Here is a 19982-nt window from a genome sequence, read left to right on the forward strand (position 1 = left end):
AGACAGGTTTAAGGTGCTGGTTTTAACCTTTAAAGCCCTATACGGCCTAGGACCCTCGTACCTATGGGACTGCCTCTCCTGGTATGCCCCACAGAGGAACCTACGGTCTGCAAATAAAAACATCCTGAAGGTCCCAGGCCAGGCCTCAGAGAGGTTAGGCTGGCCTCAACTAGAGCTAGGGCTTTCTTGGCTGTGGCTCCAATCTGGTGAAACGCTCTGTCACAAGAGACTAGGGCCCTGCGGGACCTGACATCTTTCCGCAGGGCCTGCAAGACAGAGTTGTTCCACCAGGCCTTTGGTCAGGGCCCAGCCTGACTCCCTCCTCTGGCAACCTGCACAGAATTTTGCTTAACGGTTGCCATTAATTTGATTTTAATTAATTTTTATAATGGAATGTTTTTAGAATGTTGGATTATTTGATTGTTGGATTATTTGATTGTTGTTAGCCGCCCTGAGCCCGGCTTTGGCTGGGGAGGGTTAAGGTTATTATTATTATTATTATTATTATTATTATTATTATTATTCATGTTGTAGGACTGAAGGAGAAGAGGATGACTTGTGCAGATTGTGGGACCCCAGAAGCACATGGAAGGGGAATAGCTCTTGCACTGCAGATTCCATTGCACAAGGCAGCCTGTGGACTTTCTCCCATGAAAGACACTGAGAATTGAAAACATACCATTAGGTGCATAGCCTGACTTCTTCCTCAGCATAGCTTCACCCTGGACTGATTTCATTCGGAAGGTTATGCAACCACCCAAATGTGTGAGAGAGTTTCATGAGCCGCATGGGCTAGCTCTGCCCCTGGCACTGTGTGCCACGGCCACTACCCCACTGCCCCCAGTGGAAATGCTTCCCCAATGCCCTGCAAGCCCAGACTGATGTATGGCAAGAAAAACACACAGAGAGTGGAAAGTGTTGCCAATTAAATGTAACCAAAAGACAAAGTCTTTTCACTCAGTTAAGAGAGAGAGAGAGATGTGCGTGAGATACAAGCCAAGGCCGCAGATAAATTCCAAGTAAAGGCCACTATACGAACAACAATACATATCTGCAAACTATTCAGTGCATGTAGGCAATAAAATACTTATCTGAATAATACAGGGCAAGATCAAGAGTGAACCTCGCTTTGAACGTCTTTGGTCGCCAAATGAAGAATATGCATGGATGGCAGCAATTAACCCCTTATCGCTTCAGTTCCCCCCACCCTTGTTCTGTGTGGTTTGGAGAATGGTATCGTTGCTTAAATACTGGCCTTTGCTTGTAGTTATTCAGAACACTGGTCTCACTCAGTGTAACACACCCTCCAACATTTCTCAAATGAAAATAGGGACATTCTATTCTCCATCAGGGACGCGGGTGGCGCTGTGGGTTAAAGCCTCAGTGCCTAGGGCTTGCCGATCGAAAGGTTGGCGGTTCGAATCCCCGCGGCGGGGTGCGCTCCCGATGTTCGGTCCCAGCGCCTGCCAACCTAGCAGTTCGAAAGCACCCCTGGGTGCAAGTAGATAAATAGGGACCGCTTACTAGCGGGAAGGTAAATGGCGTTTCTGTGTGCAGCTCTGGCTCGCCAGAGCAGCGATGTCACGCTGGCCACGTGACCCAGAAGTGTCTTCGGACAGCGCTGGCTCTTGCCTCTTTGAGTGAGATGGGCGCACAACCCTAGAGTCTGTCAAGGCTGGCCCGTACAGGCAGGGGTACCTTTACCTTTACCTTTTTATTCTCCATCAGGAAGCTTCTCCCATGTTCAATCTCCTGCAAAGATACACAGGCCAGCTGACCATTTCCTTCAATGGGTACCGGCATTTAATTTTCAGTATTTTTGCACCTACACACAAATACACATGCACCAAAGACTCCTGTTTCCAAAAAGGATAGGAAGAGGCAGCAGCAGGGTTCTGATCTCTCCACCACGATTAATTGTTCTCCAAGACACGGAGGGGAGGAAAAAAGAAAACTGGGACATTCTGGGATCAAATCAGAAACCGGGATGGCTTTTGTAATTCCAGGACTGTGCCTGGAAAATTGAAACACTGGGAAGGTATGGGAAACTTCACATGTTCCTATGTCTTAATAGCTCAGGGACAGCACACCTGCTTTGCATGCAGAAAGTCTTAGGTTCAATCTGTGACAGCTCCATGCAGGGAATATCCCCTTGCCTGAAACTGTAGAGCTGCTGCCAGTTAGAGTAGACAGTATTGAGTTAAATGGATCAATGGCTTGTCTTCAGTATGAAGCAGTATACTGCATAAATGCCTCTGGGGGCCACTGGTGACCCCTGGGCTCAGGTGCACATGTGGGGCTCTCAGTCATGCCTGTCAAACGTGCAGACATCAGGGAAGCATTTTTCAGTGCATGTACATTCAGGGACGTTTTTCCCGTTTGGCTGAGTGGCGCCCTGCGCCACAGCGCCCATCCAGGGGCACCCAGCAGCGGGAATCCGGGAACAGCTGCTCCGCACGCTGCTCCTGGGAGAAGCGCTCCTCTCGCAGGCAACCGCCTTGTCAGCCGCGTCCCTCCTGCCGACCTCTCTCTCTCTCTCTCTCTCTCTCTCTCTCTCTCTCTCTCTCCTGGCTTCCTTTCCCCTCCAAGCTCTTGCTCCTTCATCGGCCTCCGTCCTGCCCAGCGTTGCCTTTCCCTCTCCAGCCGCGGGAAGCACGCCTTCCCCTCCGGCTACCGTTCCACTGTCAAACAGCTCTTACTCAATCATCAAATGAAGTGACATAAAAGTTCCTCCCTCCCTCCAATGAAGGAATAAGGCAGGCCCACCTCTCTTTCCCCTACTGTTGCTTTAAAGCCTTTCGCTCAAGCTAAGGGGGCTTTCCCCCATGTCTGTTGTTCTTCGCTTTCCCCACCAGCTCCAACTCCCAGTAGGCAAGCCGGCTTCAGAAGGAGGAGGTTTCCCCAGCCACTCTGGGCGGCTCCCAACAAAACATTAAAATACAATAACCTATTAAACATTAAAAGCTTTCCTAAACAGGGAACCCTGAGGATCATCTAGTCCAACCCTCTGCATTGCAGGAATATGCAGCTGTCCCTTCCTTTTTAGATTTGCTCTCAGCCCTCGTTTGCCCTCCTACACACACACACACATACACACACACACACATGGTTGCCTCGGGTGCTAGTCCTACTCAGAGTAGACTCACTGAAATGAATTAAAAATCCAAACATTAATTTCAAAGGGTCTGCCCTAAGTAGGATTTAGCTGGATGTAGCCTGTTGTTATAACCAAAGTATCTTACCCCAAAATGTCTGCGCAAACCAGTTTACTGTATCTGAGTGCATCATTCTCAGGGTGGGGTGGGGACTCATTTATTTATAATTGCTTAATCATATAGGACTAAATTGCATTATGTTGTAAGGACTTTTTATTAAATCTTAGAATTGTAAAGTTGGTTGGGAACCAAGGGCCATCTAGTCCAACCCACTGCAATGCCTGGAATCTGGCGTTGGGCTGTAAGAATGTACTGTAAACTATCACATTTTCAAAAAGTCTGATAGCCAAGCTCCACTACTTTTCACAGGCTGGGAGTAGTGGCTCCCTCATATTGTACCCATTATGGAATTAAGACTTTAAAAGAAAGTACTAGCACAGTTTGTGTTGTGGATATGCTACTTCCATAGTTTACTTGACATGGTTCAGACTGACCAATGCATTGTTTTCAGTGACAGTCTGTGGCAGCTGAAGCTGTGAAATGTGCAAGGGGCAAGCATTTTCGTTGTTCTGAATTCTACTGATGTTAACAACGTTACCTGACCAATAGTACGCAAAATCTCTTAACTTGTATTTGAAGCATACAGTATGTGTTAATTTTTTGAGAGCTGGCTTGATGTAGTAGATTTCGAATTTTAATTATTTCAAAATACATTTGCACGTTGTTTTAAGGTCTCCCTTATTAAAGCAAAGGATTAAGGTGTTAGGAGAACCTTAGAATTTGAGGGAAAACTATACCATACAATGTACTGTATCAAACTATTTTACATGAATAACGCAAGTATTCTGAATTTACAAAGAAATCAACATTGTTAAAAACAAGGTGTTACGTAATAAGATAATTTGTCTTAAATCTACCCAAATCAATGTGGTGGTGTCGTATATATAAGTGGATTGTTACTAAAAAGGTCAACAACTCTGGGAAAGGGGGGGCGCCGGATTGATATTTGCACCACAGCGCCAGATATGCTTAAAACGGCCCTGTGTACATTAGCTGTGGTGCAAGATGGTTGTGGTGATGGGCAGGGGCAGGCAGTCCTGCAAAGCCCCCTGACTCCTCCTTTCAACACGCTGTTTGAACCTCCCCTGCGTCACAATGCACTGTGATGAGGAGACAAAACTGAGGATTAGGATTTGCATGCCAGAAGAGGAATCATTTGGATTCAGAACAACCTGGTGCAGCTCCAGATATTGTCAGAAGGAGGAGGTGAGATGTGTAGGCTGCAGATAATCAGAACACTTCAGCCTTCAGGGCTACTAATCCAGCCCCATTCAACTCGCTTTCAGAAATAAAAAAGAAAGAAAGAAAACCAGAAGAAAGAACAAATCAATCCTAGTGGCATTACAGAGCATCCTTTTGATTGTCTTCTTGTTCGGGAATGAGGATGTCTGCGTTGAGGAGGAGGAGGAGGGGAGAGAGAATAGGAAAGGATGTTTTGAATGTAAGGAGTGAGTGCACTATGAGTGACGCTCCTAAGTTACAGAGCAGAGGCCTCACTTGGCTTGATTTATTGATTGTAAAGGGGTTGCTGTTTTTGTTTTTCAAGATTCGCTCATCTCATTTTCAAATAACAACACAGAGAGGGGCCCGAGGCGAACAAATTAGAACCATTCAGACATTCTAAAGTGTACTGTGATCATCCTCCTTACACGCCACGCTTAAAAGGGCTTGAACATAAGAAGACATAATTAAAGGCACCTCTGGCATGTAAATAAGGACAGCTCAGAACCTTGGGACTCGATTAGGGAAGAAAGAGAATCGGTGGGCAGGGAGGAACCAACACAACACACACTCCATCAATCAATATTTAATTATCATAATATATTTGGCTGGTACGCATATTTGTGGTGTGAAAAGGTGAAAGTCCACAAAGGGTTTACAAACCATATAATTAGGAAACATTTGTATATAGCATGGGATAAATATGGCCTTCACCTTTGGAAGTCATAGTGGTGAAGAAGGAAACATGATGGAAAATTGGGTAACTTACAGAAATTTGTTAAGAGAGAAAGGTGGAGAATTTAAATTAAGAGAGTTTAAGGATTTATCAGGAATGTTAACAACATGGATATAATATCATCAGTTGAACAAAGGAGTTAAAAAGGATATGAAATGGGGGTTTGGAGGACAAATATCTCAACTAGAGAAAGACCTGCTTGTCTAAAGTGATGTCTAAAATGTGTAAGATGTTATTGGAATAGGAGACAAAAGATGAAGAAGTGAAAACTTCAATGATACATTGGGCAGTAGACATTGGTCATAATATAGAAATGGAGGAATGGGAACAATTGTGGAACATTCGTATAAAATTTACAGCATGCTACGCTATAAGGAAAATTATATGAAAATATTATATAGATGGTATTTAACACCTAGCAGACTGGCAAAAATGTATAAATAAGTGTTGGAAATGTAAAGAGAAAGAAGATACCCTTATTCCATAACCTTGCAATAAGGTTAAAGCTTATTGGGAAATGATATATTATTAATTGAAAAAGATGTTCAAGATAACATTTGTAAAGAAGAAGAAGAAGAAGAAGAAGAAGCAGCAGCAGAAGCAGCAGAAGCAGCAGAAGCAGCTTTTCTTTTGGGGATAATGGGATCAGAGCTACCAAAGCAATGTTAAAATGTATTTATGTATACAACTGCAGCCACAATAATGATATTTGCCCAAAAATGAAAGGAAGAAGTTCTGATGAGAGAAGACTGGTTACAGAAACACTGAAACCTCTACCAGGTTTATAAAATTATGCGGGACATGCAGAAAGCGCACAGAGAAAAATTTTTCTCCCTCTCTCACAACACTAGAACTATGGACACCCAATATGTTGGAAGATTTAGGACAGGCAAAAGGAAGTTCTTCTTAACTTAGCACCTTAATTAAACTATGAGATTCGGCCACCAACTTGGATGGCTGCGAAAGAGGTTTAGATGGATTCATGGAGGATAAGGCTTCAATGGTTAATAGACATAATGGCTATGTTCTGCCTCCATGGTCACAAGCAGTAATGTTTCTGCATCTAGGTGGCCACTTTGAGAGCAGGATGCTAGACTACATGGGCCACTGGCCCAATTCAACAAGTTCTTCTTATGTTCTCATGTTCTTATTCTGGAGGTCAACAGGATGCCACACAGAGTAGGCTGTGTGGAACGCAGGGATCTACCCCCCCCCCCATTACTGCCACTCCTTGTCCCCTTCCCAGGCATATGCCTCTGGAGGCCACTGCCCCACTTTGCCCAACAGCAGGGCCAGCCCCAACTGGGAGGAAAACATGGCTCCTGGCTCTTGTTTCATTCAGCATCAGGCCAATTTTAATGTATTAAGTCATCACATTTTTTGTGCGTCCACACTTTTTAATCTGTTTAATGCTTTTGATTATTGCATGTCAAAAGAGAAAGGGAATAAATAATAGGAAAAAAGGGCTGCAAATGCATGCTAGAAGGGAGCTTTCCTTCACCTGCTGCCAAAAGAAAGCCTGGGTTATTGTTGTTGGGGGTTTTTATCAGGAGGGGTGAGTTGGCTCAAAAATTTCACTTCATCATATTTCCACTTGGGCTACAGGCAGGCAGGCTTGTCTTAAATCAAGCTGAACAACAGAGGTGTTTGGGGAGCTGGTTTTGATTCACAGCCGGGATGTGAGCTTCAAGCTTCATCCAGTAATTAGCGAAAATCTTCATTTGAAATGGCCCTAACTTTGCCCACAAAGGAAGCTCTTGCTTGTAGAACTGCAGATAGGGGCTGACAGTGTTTTCAGCATGTTTTGACAGGTAAATCCCGAGGTTTCTAGAGATGTCAAATATTTGGGATATTAAATAAAATTGCCTTCTCCATCATCCCTCCCACTGCAAATCATTAGAGGATCACAGGTTTCTACCAAGCAGATGTCTCCCTGCACTTCTTCCTCAGGAAGAAGTCTTTCATCTTGTCTCTGAGGAAGGGTTATAGCTCAGTGGTGAAGCATCTGCCTTTCATGCAAAAGCTCCATGGTTCAATCCCCAGCATCTCCAACTAGGGCTGGGAATACTCTGAAATCCTCAAGAACCACTGTCACTCAGTGTGGACAATGCTGGGCTAGATGGACCAAGGATCTGATTGGGTTCTCCTTCCTATAGTCCTCTTTCCCTGCTCCCCTGGTCCCGGGTCCTTGTGGAAGAACCTGTTTCTCCAACACCAGCCCCAATATAGAGGTGACTGAGTGTGGACTTCTCCCATTGTTGTAAACATCAGCCTCAGCTGCCAAGTATCATGGAATGCAACAGAGTCCTGTTTTGGATAGAGGTGGGCATAGCTCAGTGGAAGAGGGTCTGCTTTGCATGCAGAATGTCCTGGATTCAGTCTATGGCACCCCTAGGTAGGACCAGGAGAGAATGCCTTGTCTGGAACCCTGGAAGCTACTGTAGGTAATACTAATCTACTGTAGATTGACACAATGGTGTGTAGGTGGGTGTTCAGATTAAAATTTTACAGTCACATATTAAACATACAACATAAAAACAAGGTTCCAAGGAACCTCCTGGACTTCCCTCCTCCCCTTTGTGGGTCCTATTGTTAATCATTTCCTCCTGCATCTTTTATGATGCTCCAAATCTTTTACATCTCCATTGTATCCAAAATTCACCATTAAGCTACAAGTGATATCCCAATCCTACTCACGATTTTAACTGTTTACAATGGTTTTAGATAGGTTGTAAATTTTCCCCATTCCTTATTAAAATTTTGGTCTTCCTGATTTCTGACTCTTCCGGTCATTTTAGCCATTTCGGCATAATCCATCAACTTGATCTGCCATGCTTCTCTGGGAGGGACTTTATCTTCTTTCTACAATGGTCTGATTCAGCAAAAGACGGCTCAAATGTTCCAAACCTCAGGGACTTCAGTTTTACTTCTTCACAAATGTACATACAAATGGAATCCCTGTCCACACCTTCACAGCCCCATTCTCACACGGTGAACATTAGGGGCACTTTATCCATCTGGGGGAGGCTGGCTAAGCTAGTGAAATGTCCCTCATTTCAGAGGTAGGGGACTTATTTTTCCTATTTTTTAGACAACCTTTTTGCCATCACAAAGGGGGTGACATTCTAATGTCTGAGGCTATTTCATTCCCTATGTCAAAAGATGCTATGCCTTGGTGTAATGTCCTTCTAGAGGATGTCTCTTGGGCCAGGGGGGCAGCTCAATGGGAGACTGAGGTGGTAGGCTGAAGTGGCAAAATTGTGGACTGTACCACTTTTAAATTGCAGGTGAGGTAGATATTTTGCACTATTAGCTAGCCCAAGTCCACTGCCTATAGGAAATTAGTACGTCTGCTTTGGTGAAAGGGGGAATAGATTAAGGAGCTGCCCCCTTCCACATGATCATGGAGGTTTTTTAAATGATGGAACATTGAAAAATACAAGCCTCCCTCCACCTATAATCCTATGGGATAGTCTATTCCCATAACACCTGCCTAACTATTATAATATTCTTTACAGGCTTTGCATAGAGGGTTCCACTTTCAGAAATGAGGTAGGTGGAATCATAAGATGGGGTCTTCTTGGTCATAGGGCCTCAGCTGCCCTCTCCCTGTCCTTCCTTGATGGCTTGTAGGTGCTGCTTAAAAATGCTGTTTTTTCAACTTTTCCAGTGATTTCTTGCTTGATTTTATACACTTTCTGATGTACTCTGATGATAATCTCTTTCTACGGTATTCTGCTGCTGCTTTATTTGTCTTTGTTTTGCTCCGTTTTATTTCTTGCAAGAGTCTTTAACTGTGATTGTAAGATACTCAAGGAAGCAAGGCAGAAAGGCAGAATATAAATATTAGTGCTGTGTTGAAATCTGCTTACAGACCACTGTATTTTAATACTTTGTTGGAAGCTGCCCAGAGTGTCTGGGGAAACCCAGCCAGAATGGCAGGGTATACATAATATATTATTGTTGTTGTTGTTGTTGTTGTTGTTGTTAGTGTTCTGGTTTGCGAACATGAACGTCCGACGGGGCTTCCGCGTTCAGGAAGCCGTGCTTTGGTTTCCAAACGTTTTGGAAATGGAACGGACTTCCGGAATGGATTCCGTTTGACTTCCAAGGTACGACTGTATTCAGAAGCATATCTGCCTCTGAGTGTCGAAGTAGAGCATAAACATCATGGCTAATAGTCATTGGTAGCCAAATGATATTAACTCCCCCACCCCCAAAAAATAATTATCACTGTGGATTTGTAGACAGCCATTGAGTAGGAAGATGTAGTATTCCAGTGAATACACAATCATTGAAGTCAGAAGTTGTTGGCACTTGGTCTCCTTTTAGCTTAGATACCTGAAATATACAACCAACCTTCCTTTTCAGAAAGAGCAACCGCATTGCCCAGCAGACATATGGCTGACTGAAATAAAATCAGAACTTGGAAATGGAAGGATGGAAAGAGTGGAAGGGAATTAGAAGAATCTTTGGAGCTGGCGGCGGCAGTGGGAGCCTTCCTATCAACACTTCCCATCAGAGCATAAAGATAGCGGCACTTGGCAGGCACCTTTGAGCCTCACCGCTGCACTACACAGCCTTCAACTGATGCTACAGGGGTAAGGGGAAAAAAGATACGAGTAAATAAAATAAAATAAAAAAAGAATCTCGTACGAGATATGTAGCTGTTCCAGGGAAAACAGATACCAGATCAAAAGGGCCTTCTTAAAGACAGTACATATGCCAGCTCCGGGGGATTTCAAATATTTATACTTTGCTACATTTTTAATGTTTAAGAGTTCTAGGAATGCTGTGCTTGGAATCTAAGAGCAACACAGTCACTCCCTGAGAAGGCTCCTGTTCTTGTAAAATACAGCAGCAACAAGTAGAGGAAAGGGGAGGGGAGATACAAAGAGAGGAGGGAGAGTTTTAAGATTCAGGATGAATAGCTTCAATATTTGAAGGGAGGCATAATTGAGTTATGGGACTTAATGCTACAAGACTTAGCAAGGGGCATTCTTTAAAAGGGGTTGGACAAAATTATGGCAATTGATCTATCTTCATCTATTAGACAAAAGTAGGTGAAAAGAACCTCCCTGTTAAGGCAGTTTCATGGCCGACCCAATCATTAGACAGAGTGAAGTGGCTGCCTCAGGCAACAGATGCTGAGGGGTGGCAGTGATACTGCACTGAATAGATCCTCAGCCGCATCTCACTGAGTTTTTCTTACTCGATGCTTTGATGAAAAGTCCAAGGGTCAGGAGTGGATTTTGCTGACAGCTTCACTGCTCCATCAGAAAGTTGGTGCCACCCAGCAGTGGGGGCTGACTTCACATTAGTATGCTGATGTCAATGGCCTCTCTCTCCTTTCCCTTGCAGTCAGGTGAAGTTGTTCTGGTTCTTAACCAGCGTCCGGAGGCAGCGATGGGCTGAATGAAGGCCAGCAAAGAGAAATTGAGTCGCAACCAGACTGATGTACCGTGGATTGGTGGCTCCTGAGTCTGGGAATGAGGTGAATGGCCAATTAGTCATTCCCCCCACTTGCAAGTTGCTATAGTTATTATCATTTTTTGTTGTTGCCTATAGTGAAATTCAATAAGAATTTGGAGTATTTCTCTCAGGTGACGCATCTGAGGAATGTGCCAGGGGGAGCCAAAGGGTTTCAATAACACCAGCACAATTTATCAGGGTGTGGGAGATTGTGAAGTACCTCTCAGTGGCCTTAGCCAATCAGGGATCCCTCTGAGATACCAAAATATCCAGTCCTTTTACAGTGATCCTTGGGGGGGGGGGTGTAAGTGTGCAGAAGGGGGTGGAGACTTCAGATTTTGATGCACTTTTTCACAGAACCACTCCCTCTTTTTTTTCCGGCATGAATTCAAAGGAAAGACCTTGTTGTCTCTGTTCAAAAGCTCTGTAGGTGCCATCAGGTTCCACCTGAAGCCAAGTCTGAGGGAAGTTTGAAGGGTTTTGTTTGGTCAAAATGCCTGAGGAATTTTTGAAGGGAGATCAAAAGAGTTTCTCCACAAGACAAGCAAGATTTCTCAGGGGTGTTTCGCACATCCTTGATAGCCCCAGCCTTCTCTCTTGTACAGGAAGATGAAGCTATTCTTCACTCTTCTGTGCTACCTATATATCAAGTCTTCCACTTCCCAGCTGATTAACAACCTGAAGTGAATTAATATTTAAAGAACACACTAGGGAGCCATTTGCAAGGCGATATGAACTTTGCAGAATTGACTTCAGCAGTGCTCTGCCTCAGTTTTTTATATCTTAACAGCCTCTCTGCTTTGTGTGTGTAAGAGGTGTGGGGAGAAACATGTGTGTAAGCTTAATGCTCACCACCTAGGTTTTTCTGCTCATAATTATTTCAGTGGGTGTCAACTTTTGTTACATCGGATTTGAGCCATTTTTGTCCGATTCCCTTCTCTTTCAGCACACACTTCCTTTTACGATGTAACAATTAAATTGGACATTTTTAAAAATTTAAGTGCTGTAGCTCAGTGGGAAAGTAGATGTTTTGCATATGGAAAGGTCCCAAGTTTGATCCCTAGTATCTCCAGGTAGAGCTGGGAAGAAAGGCTTCTGCTAGAAACCCTGGAGAGCTGCTGCCAGCCAGTGTAGACAATACTGAGCTAGGTGGACTATTGGTCTGATTTGGTATAAGGCAGCTTCCTATGTCCTTATGCAGAATTTACCTGGGAAAGCCTTATAGATGCTTATTCAGAAGGAAGCACCTCCAAGTTCAGTGGGTCTTATTCTCTCAGTTAAGTCATGTGTAGATGTTTGCAATGAAGCCTAAAACTCAGCAGGGTGGAATGATGTCTCTGTACTACTTTGGTCTAGACCTTCACCTGGCTATTGAAGGTTTTCTTATTTATCTTTCCAAATATGTCAGCACCTTGAATGCCCCCAGCCTATTTTGTTAGCTAATGAAGAGAGAGAGAGAGAGAGAGAGAGGGAGGGAGGGAGGGAGGGAGAGGAAGGGAGGGAGCTCATAAATATGGGAATGTTAACAACCACCCAGGGAGCAGACATTTTAGGTACATGAAATCTGTTCTACTGCTTCACTGCAGACCAGTCTTCAAAGAAACCATTGAATTCATGCAGGATAAAATTATTAAAAGCAGGTAGTGTAAACTCTGTAGGGAAAGCCACTGTTTAACATGCTGGTGTGCGAACAGCCAATGCAATGTGGGTCAGTTGTAAATCAAGATGCCCGCAGGGGAACAACTGAATTTAGTGTTAGGGTCTTGGACTACTGAACCACAAAGCACACATGTCCCAAGGCTGTTGCCTAGCCTAGTGTCGGGGGCTGATATGAACACAGGAAGCTGCCTTATACTGCAGCAAACCATTCACTCATCTAGTTCAGTATTGTCCTTGTGGGATGTAATCCCCACTGAGAGCAGCCAAGTACAACATTCTTTGTTTTGCTAGAGTGGACATGCAAGCAGATGTTTGGTGCAGCCAGTCGAAACTTCCTCCTGGCCTGGAGCATTCTTCCTTGCATGTGACTAGTGGGTGGGCGTGCCCTTTTCAGACCTGGTAAAAGGCCAAGGCATACAGCCACTCTCTCCTCTTTTCCATCTTCCTTTCGTCCTGCGAACTTCCAGGACTGCTAACTGCAGTCATTAGGTCAACCCACATATGGGGTAAACCTGTTTGTATATGTTTGTAACTTTAAGCTTTAAGCCTGCCTTCAGGGATCATATTGTGCTCTGCTTGATCGTGAGTAAACTTTCTTGTTATTGCTTTAATAATAATAATAATAATAATAATAATAATAATAATAATAATTAATAATTATACCCCGCCCATCTGGCTGGGTTTCCCCAGCCACTCTGGGCGGCTTCCAACAAAATATTAAAATACAGGGGTCTGTTAAACATTAAAAGCATCCCTAGACAGGGCTGCCTTCAGATGTCTTCTAAAAGTCTGGTGGTCATTCTTCTCTTTGACATCTGGTGGGAGGGCGTTCCACAGGGCGGGCGCCACTATCGAGAAGGCCCTCTGCCTGGTTCCCTGTAACTTGGCTTCTCGCAGTGAGGGAACTGCCAGAAGAACCTCGGTGCTGGACCTCAGTGTCCGGGCAGAATGATGGGGGTGGAGACACTCCTTCAGGTATACTGGGCCAAGGTCGTTTATGAGTAAGACTGTGGTGTCTTTATTCTTTTAGGAGAGATTCAAGGGGTCTTACCAGGAAAATATTAGAACACATTTCAATCTGGACAAGCCAGATTGAATTGTGCATTGTTTTAAGAAACTCACATGAGTTTGCAACCAGTTTTCTGCTATATAAAGGGGAATGCACTCTGCTAAGTAAAGGAACTTGCGAGCACAAGTTAGGAAGGATATTAATAAACAATATACCCTCTCCTGCCACCCTGAACATTCCCACAGTCCTCACTGATTAGCAGTGGCTCTCCTGAATTTCAGACAGGGGAACCTTCCAGTTGTACCTGAAGATGCCAAGGACTGAACATGTGGAATTCTGCATGCTTACAGATGCTTTACCACAGAGCTTCCCCAGTTTCTAGTCCTTGTACAGTGGTACCTCGGGTTAAGAACTTAATTTGTTCTGGAGGTCCGTTCTTATCCTGAAACTGTTCTTAACCTGAAGCACCACTTTAGCTAATGAGGCCTCCTGCTGCTGCCGCGCCTCTGGAGCAAGATTTCTGTTCTCATCCTGAAGCAAAGTTCTTAACCCGAGGTACTATTTCTGGGTTAGCGGAGTCTGTAACCTGAAGCGTCTGTAACCCGAGGTACCACTGAAGTTCTGAATAAAGGCACTATTGTTCTGGAGAGTGTGTGTTCGTGGGTGGGGGACAATAGCTTATAGTGCTACAGAAAATGTCAGCCCCCACTAATGGAGAAAAGGCTCATACAATAGCATCTGGCTCGGCTCTATGGATTCAGATACAGCCGCATGCTGCCCCACTTGCCATATGTTCTGCAGACAGGCAGCAGCCAAGGCAGACTCAAGAGCTGGTATGATCATTTTGGCCCATTGTCTTCAGGATATCAGAAGCGGTTTTGGGCCCGGTCCAAGAAAAAAAGCAACAAAAAGAGTTAACGCTAGTTTTTTATTATTGTTATCATTAAGAAAGATCCACATCAAAGCAGCAATATGTACCTTGCAGTCTAGGCCTTGTTCGTAGGGGCTTGGATGAAAGATTGTGTGCGCGCTGTAACAAATTCAATACGTGTTAGACTTTCAAGATGGCAATTTGAAACGAAACAGATGGTATTGTGCACATTCCTGCAACTTACCGGTCACGTTCTGCCCTGGGGGAAAATATTGTAGTTGCCACAGATATATGTGCATATTTTTTTGCCATATGCTATATGCCATGGGAATTTTTTCCCCAAAAAACACCTGAAAGTACTACAGAGTAGTCAGGGCTGGATTTAGATGAAGAGAGACTCTAGGCTACTCCACGTGTGAGGCCCCTCCCCCACCCTCACAACTAGAAGAAAATGGAAGAGTGTAGGAGGCCCAGGGTTCGCTCTGATTGTCTAGAAATACACAATCGCTTTGAGGTCCTCTCCCCTAGCATGGAAGACGAAGAGCAGACTCCATTTGAGGATCTCTCCCTCATTACAGTCGATCACGTATATGAAGATGAGCAGCAAAGTCAGTCCTCAGGGAATGTGCAGGCGACCTTGGAACGGACCGCTCACGGAAGAACCCTGACCAAACCTAAGAGAAGGCGTGTAGTGGTGATAGGGGATTCCTTACTGAGGGGAACAGAAGGAGTGATCTGTGGGCCTGACAAGATGTCTCGGGAAGTGTGCTGTCTCCCCGGGGCTAAGATCCAAGATGTAACTGAACGACTGCAAGGAATCATAAAACCCACTGACAAATACCCCTTCCTCTTGGTTCATGTGGGAACCAATGACACTGCAAGCAATAGCCTCCAGAAGATCAAAAGAGACTACGAGGCTCTGGGCAGGAAATTGAAGCAATTAAATGCACAAATCGTCATCTCATCTGTCCTCCCAGTTGAACGACGTGGCCCAGGGAGAGAGAGGAAAATAGTGGAAGTAAACAGCTGGCTTCGCAAATGGTGTAAACAGGAACGGTTTGGATTCTTAGATCACGGACTGCAGTTTCTTGAGGATGGACTTCTGGCAAGCGATGGGCTGCACCTCACAACGGTTGGGAGGAATGTTTTTGCCAAAAAACTAAGAAACCTCATCAGGAGGGCTTTAAACTGACTAATGTGGGGGAGGGAGACAGTGCTCCTGAAGGTAGGAGTCTATTAATTGATGAAGATGATCATCCAAATGTCATAGACCAAATGGAGCAAACAGCAAGCAGACCTAGTGGTGGGAGGAAAAAATCCTTAAATAAGAGACACGGGGGAATGACTAATGGACTTCAATGTCTGTACACTAATGCACAAAGCATGGGAAATAAACAAGATGAGCTTGAGCTCTTGGTACAGCAAACTAAATATGACATAATAGGCATCACTGAAACCTGGTGGGATAAGTCCCACGATTGGAATGTAAAAATGGAGGGATACAATCTATTTCAGAGAAACAGACCAGACAAGAAAGGAGGAGGAGTGGCGTTATATGTCAGGGATGTGTATACCTGTGAAGAGATCCAAGATTTAGAACCTCAAAGCCAAAGTGAGAGCATTTGGGTCAAAATTAAGGGAGAGAAGAATAATAGTGACCTCATTGTGGGAGTTTACTACAGATCCCCAAGCCAAACGGAGGACATAGATGATGCCTTCCTGGAACAGATGGCCAAGCATGCAAAAGGAAGGGAGATAGTAGTAATGGGGGACTTCAATTACCCAGATATTTGTTGGATGTCAAACTCAGCCAAGAGCATAAGGTCAAACAGATTCCTCACTGGCCTTGCAGACAACTTCATTGTCCAGAAAGTGGGAGAAGCAACAAGAGGAACAGCCATTTTAGATCTGGTCCTAACCAATGTCGATGACCTGGTTAATGGGGTAGAAGTGGAAGGATCATTAGGCGCAAGTGATCATGCTCTTCTGAAGTTTACTATACAACGGAAAGGAGCAGCCAAGCATACTAGGACTCAATTTCTTGACTTTAAGAAAGCCGACTTCATAAAACTTAGGGAAGTGCTGGGTGAGATCCCATGGACAGTAATACTAAAAGGAAAGGGAGTTCATGATGGCTGGGAGTTTGTTAAGAGGGAGATAGTAAAAGCACAACTTCAGGCAATACCAATGAGACGGAAACATGGAAGGTGCCTAAAGAAGCCAGGGTGGCTATCTAAAGAACTTTTAACTGAGTTAAGATTAAAAAAGGATGTGTACAAAAAATGGAAAAGGGGGGAAACCACCAAAGAGGAATTCAAACAAATAGCCAGCACGTGTAGACACAAAGTCAGAAAAGCTAAAGCACAGAATGAACTCAGGCTTGCTAGAGAGGTTAAAAGCAACAAAAAAGGCTTCTATGGGTATGTTCGTAGCAAAAGGAAGAACAAAGAAACAGTGGGGTCACTCAGAGGAGAAGATGGTGAAATGCAAACAGGGGACACAGAAAGGGCTGAACTCCTCAATGCCTTCTTTGCCTCAGTCTTCTCCGATAAAGAAAACAATGCCCGACCTGAAGAATTTGGAGGAAATGATTCAGCAGAGGAAACACAGCCCAGAATAACTAAGGAGATAGTACAAGAATACTTGGCTAGTTTAGATGTATTCAAGTCTCCAGGGCCAGATGAACTGCATCCAAGAGTATTAAAAGAACTGGCAGATGTGATCTCAGAACCACTGGCAATCATCTTTGAGAATTCCTGGAGAACAGGCGAAGTCCCGGCAGACTGGAGGAGGGCAAATGTTGTCCCTATTTTCAAAAAGGGGAAAAGAGAGGACCCAAATAATTACCGCCCAGTCAGTCTAACATCAATACCAGGGAAGATTCTGGAGCAGATCATTAAGCAAACAATCTGTGAGCACCTAGAAAGGAATGCTGTGATCACCAATAGTCAGCATGGATTTCTGAAAAATAAGTCATGTCAGACTAACCTGATCTCATTTTTTGACAGAATTACAAGCCTGGTAGATGAAGGGAACGCAGTGGATGTAGTCTACCTTGATTTCAGCAAGGCATTTGACAAGGTGCCCCATGATATTCTTGTAAAGAAGCTGGTAAAATGCGGTCTTGACTATGCTACCACTCAGTGGATTTGTAACTGGCTGACTGACCGGACCCAAAGGGTGCTCATCAATGGTTCCTCTTCATCCTGGAGAAGAGTGACTAGTGGGGTGCCACAGGGTTCTGTATTGGGCCCGGTCTTATTCAACATCTTTATCAACGACTTGGATGATGGACTCAAGGGCATCCTGATCAAATTTGCAGATGACACCAAACTGGGAGGGGTGGCTAACACCCCAGAAGACAGGATCACACTTCAAAACGACCTTGACAGATTAGAGAACTGGGCCAAAACAAACAAGATGAATTTTAACAGGGAGAAATGTAAAGTATTGCACTTGGGCAAAAAAAATGAGAGGCACAAATACAAGATGGGTGCCACCTGGCTTGAGAGCAGTACATGTGAAAAGGATCTAGGAGTCTTGGTTGACCACAAACTTAACATGAGCCAACAGTGTGACGCGGCAGCTAAAAAAGCCAATGCAATTCTGGGCTGCATCAATAGGAGTATAGCATCTAGATCAAGGGAAGTTATAGTGCCACTGTATTCTGCTCTGGTCAGACCTCACCTGGAGTACTGTGTCCAGTTCTGGGCACCACAGTTCAAGAAGGACACTGACAAACTAGAACGTGTACAGAGGAGGGCAACTAAAATGGTCAAAGGCCTGGAAACAATGCCTTATGAGGATCGGCTAAGGGAGCTGGGCATGTTTAGCCTGGAGAAGAGGAGGTTAAGGGGTGATATGATAGCCATGTTCAAATATATAAAAGGATGTCACATAGAGGAGGGAGAAAGGTTGTTTTCTGCTGCTCCAGAGAAGCGGACACGGAGCAATGGATACAAACTACAAGAAAGAAGATTCCACCTAAACATTAGGAAGAACTTCCTGACAGTAAGAGCTGTCCGACAGTGGAATTTGCTGCCAAGGAGTGTGGTGGAGTCTCCTTCTTTGGAGGTCTTTAAGCAGAGGCTTGACAACCATATGTCAGGAGTGCTCTGATGGTGTTTCCTGCTTGGCAGGGGGTTGGACTCGATGGCCCTTGTGGTCTCTTCCAACTCTATGATTCTATGATTCTATGATTCTAAACAATTTGAGTGGCGCCAAGGATGATGACGGGTCTTTAAAATTCTGAAATCCACAATTTCTCCTCTAAAGGGCATAATATATTATTGTTAAATACCATGGTGATTTTAAAAATGCATAAAATTAACACTGAATAACTTTTGCAATAACTGAACTTTTTAAACCTTTTGTGGCCTGGGCAGGCAGTGTCTTCCTGTTATATACCTGCTGGCATTGACAAGGCATCTGACCCGGAAACTACAACTAATCCAGAATGTGGCAGCTAGACTGGTAACTGGGAGCGGCCGCCGAGACCACATAACACTGGTCTTGAAAGGCCTACATTGGTTACCAGTATGTCTCCGAGCACAATTCAAAGTGTTGGTGCTGACCGTTAAAGCCCTAAATGGCCTTGGTCCAGTATATCTAAAGGAGCGTCTCCACCCCCATCGTTCTACCCGGACACTGAGTTCCAGCACCGAGGGCCTTCTGGCGGTTCCCTCACTGAGAGAAGCCAAGTTACAGGGAACCAGGCAGAGGGCCTGCTCGGTAGTGGCACCCTATGGAACGCCCTCCCACCAGATGTCAAAGAGAACAACAACTACCAGACTTTTAGACGACATCTGAAGGCACCCTTGTTTAAGGAAGCTTTTAATGTTTGATGCATTACTTTATTTTAATATTGTGTTGGAAGCCACCCAGAGTGGCTGGAGAAACCCAGCCAGATGAGTGGGGTATAAATAATAAATTATTATTATTATTATTATTGCTACTTATTGGGTGTATATTTCAGCAGTTGAACATACAAGTTGATGGCCATGCTGTAGCGTAGTGCTTATGCGACTGTGAATAAAAGGTGGCTGGGCTGCTGTTGGCATTCTTCTGTCTCAAGATTATTATTATTATTTAATTAATTTTATTATTTATTTAATTTATATACTACCATACACCTGGAGGTCTCGGGGCAGTTCACAGAACAAAATCAAAATCTAAAACCACAAAATATATAATCAAAATAAAAACAACAGCCCAATAACCACGAGAGACAATAATGGAGTGCACCTCTGAGGGTGAAGTCAAACTGCTGCATTAGCAGCACTGAAATGACCTCCCCAGGGCGCAAGCCTAGCCCTTGTGTATGGAGGTCCTGGGCTGCCCAGATGCCCAGACCCTCCCTTTTGGCCTTGCTGATGTGGTCCAAAGGAAAGTCTTCTCTGTTCTCTTTTTGGCACCAGCTGAACAATTTTGTCTGTTGCCTATTCGGACAAGTAGATGATGACTTGTTTTGCTCTTGTTTACTTTTAATTAGTTTAAGTGTTTTTAACGAGATTTTATTGATAATTTTAATATTTATTGCAGTCCCCTTTGAGGTCTTACTACAATCAAGCAGTATATATCATCAAGCATCATGCCAAGAAACTGAAACCCAGGACAGTTAAAAGATAGAGCTATATGACAATGTGAAGCTGCCTTGTCCAGAGTCATACCATTGGCCCTTTCAGACCAGGACTGTCTACTGTGGGTGTCAGTGGCTTGTGTAGAACTCAGGCAGAGGTTTCACCAAGTACTGTGCCAGTGCTTCCTTTCTCTACTGACAGTTTGGCAAGAAGGAGCTTT

The sequence above is a fragment of the Podarcis tiliguerta genome, assembly GCF_965153285.1.
Source record: "Podarcis tiliguerta genome assembly, chromosome: 14".
In the NCBI taxonomy this organism is placed as follows: domain Eukaryota; kingdom Metazoa; phylum Chordata; class Lepidosauria; order Squamata; family Lacertidae; genus Podarcis; species Podarcis tiliguerta.